Source organism: Castor canadensis, chromosome 14 (genome assembly GCF_047511655.1).
Source record: "Castor canadensis chromosome 14, mCasCan1.hap1v2, whole genome shotgun sequence".
Lineage (NCBI taxonomy): Eukaryota > Metazoa > Chordata > Mammalia > Rodentia > Castoridae > Castor > Castor canadensis.
In genome coordinates, this window is record NC_133399.1 from 30,184,698 (window position 1) to 30,193,595 (window position 8,898).

The 8,898-nt window shown below is 33.3% G+C and overlaps 1 pseudogene; it reads left to right on the forward strand.

Moving 5' to 3' along the window:
• The first annotated feature begins 581 nt into the window (after positions 1-581).
• LOC141416214 (olfactory receptor 7D11-like) lies at positions 582-6,868 on the forward strand (annotated as a pseudogene).
• The last annotated feature ends 2,030 nt before the right edge of the window (positions 6,869-8,898 follow it).

An 8,898-nucleotide genomic window follows, 5' to 3' on the forward strand; every position in this document is an offset into this window, starting at 1 on the left:
GATAAGTTGGACTAATCTTACTATTTATATGCTGCTTGTACTGAGCTCTGAGGTCATATAAATAAATATTCAGGCTGCCCAGCGATTTTGATGGATGTTGGTTCTAGTGTCTTAGACCTGATCCCTGTATCTCTTCCTAACATACATTTTTTGCATCAGGATTCATTTATCTGATGTAGTATTTAAATCTATTACTAATCTGAATCCCTACCTATCATTTGATACTCGTCATGGGGGCAATTTTGTTACTTACTTTCATGATCTTAACTCACCAGTAAAAGTGTAAGCCCTTAAATTCTAAGGCAGATGATGGATAAGGAAAGAACTATCAGAGCCATTGGTTTCCTTTCCAAGTACAAACACTAAAGTTTTTTAGTGAGTAGAGAAGATTCTAATATGCAATTAGAGATATGAGTTCTGTGAATGTTATATATTTGGTTGTTCTGGGTTCCCAAGAGTCTCATTCAAAGTGTTGTTTTATCCCACACTCATTCTTCTTCCCTTCGACATCTCACCCTTGATAGCAGTATGTGAGTCTTTATAAAGTAGAAGGTGCTCTGCACTTCAGAAACAATTTGAAGATGATGTGGAAGGTAAGTATGAGGGTGAGAATAATGAATATATTTTGGGTTTTTAAATACCAGCATTATTGATATGTGTTCTAGATAACTTGTCTAAGTTCATCAACACAATCTTTTCTATTATAAGCTCTAATACTGTTATTAGAAAAGGAAGAAAGCCTATTTTATTTATCTAATACTAAGTCATTTAATAGAAAATAAGAAATCATGTTTGCGTGGTCTTTGTGATTATAGACATGGCATTTTGCTAAGAGAATATTGGAAGGCTTCCATCTTGAGAATCTAAGAATGGTTTCACTTCCATATCTCTCCAGAAAGAGACTCCTAAATCACCCTGGATTTTTGTTGTTAGGCTTCCTGATAGATCACTAGGACAACATTGGTTTTTACCTCTGTATCAACTGTAGGAAGAGCAGCTATAGATCACAGGAAAGATTTCATGATGTGTATATGTCAATCTATCTCTTGGCCCTACTTCAGGATATCCATGAAACTGTGAACATTGTTCTCAAATATTATAACCATCCTACTCAAAACCAAAAGGAGACATATTCAGGATTTTACACTCAAAACTGGATAAAATTTAAGATGTAATTATTATTTAAAACTCTATACTTCTTCCTAAAACTTTCTGATGTATCAGGTGAGTCAGTCACATCTGTAATAATAGTTGCTTGGGAGTCTGAGATTGGGAAGATCATGCTTTCAGGCCAACCTTGTTAAAGTTTTGTGAGACTTAATTTCAGTACATTGGACGTGATGAAACATACCTGTGATTCCAGCTATGCAGGAGGACATAGGAAGTAAGACTGCAGTCCAGACAAGCCATAAACAAAAATGAGAGATACTACCTCAAAAAAAAAATTAAGCAAAAATGGCCAAGAGGTGTGACTAGGTTTTAGGGCACCAAACTAACAAACTCAAGGTCATGAATTCAAACTTCACTACCACATTTTTCCTTTTTTTCTTGATGGTATTACGGGAGTTTGAACTCAAGACCTTGAGTTTTTAGGCTGGTATTCTTCCATTTAAGCAAGATTCACAGCACTTGGTGCTTTAGTTTTTTTTTTAATGGTGGAGTCTTGCTTTGTGCATGGGGTGGCCTGCCTAGTGAGAAAACTTCATATTTTTGCTTGCTGTGTAGCATTGGTAGGAATTAGTATAAACTGAGTAGAAAACAATATAAAGTTGCTTTAAAAATTATTGAAGGATATATACATATATAAATATATATAAATATACATATATAAATATATACATATTATATACATATATAAATATATATATATAAATATACATATATAAATATATACATATTATATACATATATAAATATATATATATATATATACATATATATTCATATGATATCATATCCTTCAATACCAACACTGGTTAGGTATTTAAGGAGGACAATGTGGTATGTCAAGAAGAAACCTGTTGTCCAATGTCTAAAGATGTATTCACAACAGCCAAGATATGGACTTAAGTGTCTTTCAACAAGAAATAGAGGCCAACATGGTGGATACTTAATAGTGGATTACTTGTGGGAAAGATGTAGAGGTTGTGCTCCTCAAAGGGCACAAGGTCCCATTTAGAGAGATAGAATATTTTCAAGAGATGTTTTGTAACTATGGTAATTATAGTAACCATAAATATTCCTGCCCACATTGTGAAAATGTTTCCTTCCTTTCCTCTACACCACTGTGAACATCTATGTTTATTGATGATAAATTAAGTTCCTAAGAAATTTTAAGCTAATGTGAAGTATTTTCACTGCAAAAGGGATAGGTAGTGGGAAAAGGCAAATGTTAATTTTCAGATTTAAACATTATACAACAATGCAAAATACTTATAGATTTACATTGTACACAGCGTGTATGTATAATTAGTCAATCAACATAAATAAATAGTTACTGTATAACATTGTAGATCTTAAATAAGTTTTAAAATATCCAAAGACTGTTAAAGATGGCATACCAGAGAGAGAAGGCTTCTTAGATATTTTACTTGTATAAATTAATCATAAGGGATACCTTACATCTTTTAAAACCAATCAAGGGAAAAATATATTTTTCTTGGAGGAAATGAATTTGTCTTCCATGCTTCTACCTACATAGGTAAAAGTTTTCACTCTACTATATTATTTGTACTGCAAGGATCTGAATTATTTGTATAGTGAAAGTAAAATAGACAATTTATTTAATTACGAGCTCTGAGAATTCAAGCCCTGAGACAGTCAAGCATTTAATAATGCTCCATCTGCCTCTCATTTTTACTTTTCTGATCTCAGTTCCTTTGAATACTCAAGTGTGTTTCCCAGTGACACAGTGTGGATAACAGGCTTCAGTTGGTTACAGCCATATTAGGTGTCAATGTGTCTAGTCAAGGACTAGCAGAATAAGAAGAAAAGGAAGAGAGGGAGTTAGTACTGTGCTTTTCCTCTAAAATAATGAGAATGACAAATTCTGGTATTCCTTTATTCTGTTAAGGTGAAGTCCCAGTAATTTGAAGGAGCTTTAATCTCCACTGACACTTGTCTCTTTCAGTTCCTGCAGTTTCTTCTCTCACTCTGAACTCTAGAGCCTGTTTCAATACGATGTAGGTTCTTAATTGCCTAGCTTCCTTTTCTCTTCTAACAATCTATTATTTTTTATTCTCATTTAATTCTTTTTTAATGCTGGGGATTGAAGCAAGTGTTATCTATACACTAGAAGAATATTGTCTCACTGATTGGTATCCCAAGCCCACGAATTCCTCTTGCTATCCAGGTAAATATCAAATTCTTGAAGTTGGAGGAGACTTTTTTAACATGTTCACAAATTTAACAGATACTCTAACATTTCCTGTTGGATGTGGCTTGCAAACAAAAATTGTTTATTTGGTTAGGGAAGTTTCCTTCACTTCTCAATGTATTCACAGCCACATCTTCATCTTCTACTAAAAAAAAGCTCTTAATTTTTTTAAATATATAGTATATTTTGTGTCTATTGAGCTAAATTTGTGAAGAATAATATTGTAAAACATAAATTTCTCAAATTGGCCTTCATTTTCAGAACCACTTTCCTGTTAATCCTGTATTATTCTCTTAAATAGAGAGGAATATATTTTAATGGACTTCACTATTCAATTCTGTGCCTCTTTTTGGATATATGGTAATTTAACAAATGTTTCTTTTGTGGTGTAGTACACATTTTGTCTCAGTGATTATTAGAGATCACACACTTGTATGAGATTGGCCCCTACAATGTGGTAGTCACAATATAAGTCACTGGGAAGACAAATGATGAGATAGACTGTAACAGCACAGACACACAAATGAAGATACATTTGCAATGTAACAGGACCATCAAGGACAAACACAGGAAGCTTCACTGTCATTGTCTGCAGCCCATTACTGGCTTCTCAAATTGCTTCCTCTACTACGTTCACTGTAGACAAACATACATTCTCTTTTCTCAGTGTAGAATATTTTCCATTCCATTTGTTCTCTGATCCACAATGATGCATGCTTTCTTTCTTTTTTTCAAAAATTTGTATTTCTGAATAAACTCCCCTACCCACTTCACAGAATAAATTGGTCATCAATGATATTTTCTGTTTTGAACAACAGTTTATGCTCTAGGCATTCATAATACTGTTTTTTCTCTAATGGAATTATAATTTTCTATTTTCAACATTAAATTTGTTTTTTACTTTCTCTAGGATGATCATTTATATAATTGCTGAATACGTTAAAAATGAATCAGTTATATATTTTGTGCATTAACACTCCAATGAAGTGTGTGGATAAAGAAGCATACACTCTCCTATATGCCTTATACTTGATTGTGATGATATTATGATTTTTTTTCTCTTCTTATCCATGTATTCTGTGTACTTTTCCCTTTGGTGTGATGATTTCCTCATAAGCATTTTCCAAACAAAGGATCTATAGGGCTGTCAGTAATTAGAAATGCTCTATAGCAGTCCAAAGTGATAACAGAATTGTGTTTTTATTATTAAGTACACTATCCAGTACAGCTCCCCAGTTAAAGAAGACTATTGCAAAGTTGTAACATTAAATATCAGAGGTATTGAGATGGTAAGAACAGAAAATTTTCAGGTGTGGTTGTCTGTATCTGTAATTCAAACACTCAGAATATGAAGGCAAGATGGTCATGAGTTTGAGGCCAGCCTGGACTACATAGATAGACCCTTGAAGAAATAAACAAACACAAAAGAAACAGAAAACAAACCAGGTCACTTTTGTGAATTCCAATTGTATGAAATACTAACCACAGTAGAAAATGTAAACCAATGTAATTTAACTTTAGCCTCCAGTCATATTAACTGCTGAGTTCTTAGTGTTCTTATTCTAATGATTATGTACTTCTAAATGACAGATGGTAAATAACCTTGCCAAGGTCACAAGGATGTTGATAAAACTACTAACGAATGTTTAATTCAAGAGTTATATTTCTTAAACACCTCTACATACTGTATAAATGGAAGATTTATACTAAAATATTATTCAAGAGTTTTTAAAATTGCAATCATAGTAATGAATAGTACCCAAAACTGAAACCCTTTGAGTACAAAATCATTTTAAGCCTCCTAATTAAGGTAACAAGTAAAACCACATTTAGATGAAAAAAATAAAACAATATAAAATGATTAGTCCCATAATTATAGTTGTTTGAAATAAATATCTCTGTTTCATCAGGTTTATATAGATTACCAAGGAAATTATGTGAAATACAATCAATTCTTTAGGATGAGCTATAGCAAAGAAAAAATGATTAATAAGTTTTCAAAGGCAAATTACAGCAGAATTAATGACAAACATATGATATTTGTAGTAACTGAGAGGACCGGAGGGTGGAACAGGTACTGCCTGGGAGGGTTCATATCAGTGTTATGGGGGAGGAGGTAGGGAAAGGGTGTGGTAATATATAGTGCAAATACTGTGTACACATGCATAGAAATAGAAAAATGATACCTGTTACTATTCCAGTAATGAGGGTAGGAGGAATCATAGAGAATGGTGAGAGGGTGAATTCAAATATGATACATCTTATTTATTATAAGAACTTTTGTAAATGTCACAATGGAACCCGAACCAGTACAATAATGAAAACTGGAAAAACTTCTAATTGATTGTATGCCTAAAAAGGGAAACAGGATTTCAACTAAAAGAATCAATTACTTAGGAAATGACAAAGTGTGGGCTTTGTCAAACAAAAGATAATAGTATATTAAGTAACAAGTAACAGAAGTTCCATTTGACTGGTTTTGAATGTTGACTTGCCTTTCTTCCCCGAAGAATCCATTATAAACATTGAAACAAAGAACCATACGAATCTATCACAATTCATCCTCTTGGGCCCCTCAGATAATCCTGAAGTGCAGCTCCTTCTTTTTGGTGTATTCATGTCCATGGACCTGGTCACTCTGTTAGGAACCTACTCATTATCCTGGTCACCTTCACTGACTCCCACCTGCACACCCCCATGTACTTCTTACTCTCCAGCCTGTCCTTTGCTGATATCTGTTTTACCTCCACTACGGTGCCGAAGATGCAGCTGAACACCCAGATATAGAACAAAGGTATCTCTTACGTGGACTATATTACTCAGGCTTATTTTTTCATTATTTTTATTGGAATGGACAACTTTCTATTGACTATAATGGCCTGTGACCATTTTGTGGCCATCTGCCACCCCTTAAATTACACAGTCATCATGAACCTCAGGCTCTGTATCCTTCTGGTCCTGATGTCATGGTTCATTATAATGTGGGTCTCACTCACTCATATTCTACTGATGAGGTGACTGATGTTCTCCTTAGGCACTAAAATTCTACATTTCTTTTGTGAACTGGATCAGCGTTTCAAGGTGTCCAAGTCTGATACTCTCATCAATAACATCTTTGTTTATGCCATCAGTGCCCTGCTGGGTGTGCTTCCTGTAACAGGGATCCTCATATCTTATTCTCAAATTGTATCCGCTGTAATGAAGATGACCTCCCTTGCAAGCAAGTACAAAGCATTTTCCACTTGCGGGTTTCATATCTGTGTAGTTTTTTTGTATTTTGGCACAGGAATTGTTTTTTACCTCAGTTCTACTGTGGTTCATTCTTTCCAGAGAAACAAAATTGCCTCAGTGATGTACACTGTGGTGACCCCAATGTTGAACCCCTTCATCGACAGCCTGAGGAACAAGGATGTGAAAGGAGCTCTGGGAAGACTACTTTGCAGAGCATCTTCTTGTCTTAGAACTCTTACCTCCGAACTGAATATTTGTTAGCTATTTGTAAGGCAAATGTTATGAATTTCAATATCCTGGATCTCTTACTTTCCTAAAGGTCATGGTTAAATTTCTCTATTACCACAATTTGTAAGAATTTTCATGTGCTTATTTTTATTTCTTCCCTATAACTCCCTCATTAATTCCTTTTAAAATTATTTTCCTTATAAATTGCCAATAAAATTCTATTCCTGGTGAGATTTCATACAGGCCTTCATAGATTTCTGTCTTGGCAGAAATCAATTATGTTGCATACTGACAAGGATTCCACTAAACTTACTGCTTAATGTTCTTCTTAATTTGATTGCATATTTGTTTTCTCTGAAGGAAATAGTATGGAAATCAATAATCAAAAGCACTGTGCTTATAATTGTGTGGCCTAGTCACTTTATGAAGAGTGACTTTGATGATAAGATCATTTTGTTCAGGTATTTCCTATCATTCACACTTTTTTCAAATGAAAAGGGAGATTATAGTAAACAATTACCTGAATTTGGGCTAATTTTGCTAAATTTTGCCACATAACCTTTTGTAAGAGTCATCTGAAACTTGGAATGTACCTTTGGATGCAGGTTTGTTGCATGATGTATACTGATATGATGACTATAAAATTTTTGTTTTCCTTCTTGTGATCATTCCAATTTCTTTGTTTCCTCCTGTTCCTCCTTCATTCCTACCTGCCATCATTCTCACTTCATTTCTCTCTTCCTGCCTTTCTGTTGATTCATTAGTTGCTCCATTTCTTCTAACTGATGAATAATATTCTACTCTATGTGTATACATTTTTTGTTTATCTGGTAATCTACTGATGGGCATTTGAGTAATATACTTCTTTTGGATACTGTGATTTTGATGCATGCAAATGTGTGCATGTTTATTCTTTTAATATGGCCATGTATCAGATAATGTCATTTTAGTCAATTATGGACTATTTTATGAAAGTGGCCCTATATGATTATATTACCTAGTGACATCACAGCTAATCTCAGTATGTTGAAACATGATCTATTCTGTTCATGCATTAGTATAATCAGATACTGATGCATTAGTAAGAACACATTCCTGTCACTGAAAAATATCTGAATATATATTCAGTTACATATTTGTATATAAGTGATGCTGCCTGTTAAAATGACAATTTTATTTTTAGTGGTTTTAGGACTAGCCAAATTGTTTTTCATAGTATCTTGCTCATTTTAGATGCTAACGAGGATACTAATATGCTCACAAACTTTCCAATAATTTTTAATTTTAAATTTTAAGAAAGAAATAGCCTCCACTGGGTGTGAATTGGTGTCTTGTGGCATTTTCTACTGGAATTTCTCTTTAACAAACTGAGCATCTTTTCAGGTATATGTTCATAGCGTCTTTATCTATGATGTATAAATGTCTTTTTAAGTTTATGCTTAGATTGTAGTCATTAGATTATACCTTTGTAACTACTTGTGAAAATTACTTATTCTGTATACTTGACTCTTTCAATATGTGTGTTGCAAATATTTTTTTCCATTTGGAATGATAAATTCTATTTTTAGGTATGCAATTAATAGTTATTACCTGGACTCATCATCAAGCACAGTACATCTCTTAAAGTTATTGCACTTTAAAATTTCAAAAAATTTGAAATTTTTTGTTCTTGTACAATATTCATGACTAACACATCACTTCAGAGCCTTGGATAGTCACCATCTTACTTTCTGTTGAAATGATTTTAACTAATAACATTTCCCATATAATTGATGTCAGTTGATGTTTGTTCTATTATTCATGCCCCATGTCTCAACAAAATGTTTTACAAGTTAATTCATGTTCTAAAGTAAATGACAGGATTCTTTTCTTTTTATGCCCGAGTAGTTTTCTACAGTATATTTTTTGCCATATTTTTGTAATGACTCTCACGATGGATAATTAGTTTGGTTCTTTATCTTGAGTTTTGTGGGTAATTCTCCCAAAAAATGGGAGTGCAGGTACTTTTGACAAACAAATTTCATATCCTTTATACATACATGCAATAGTGGGATTACTGTATC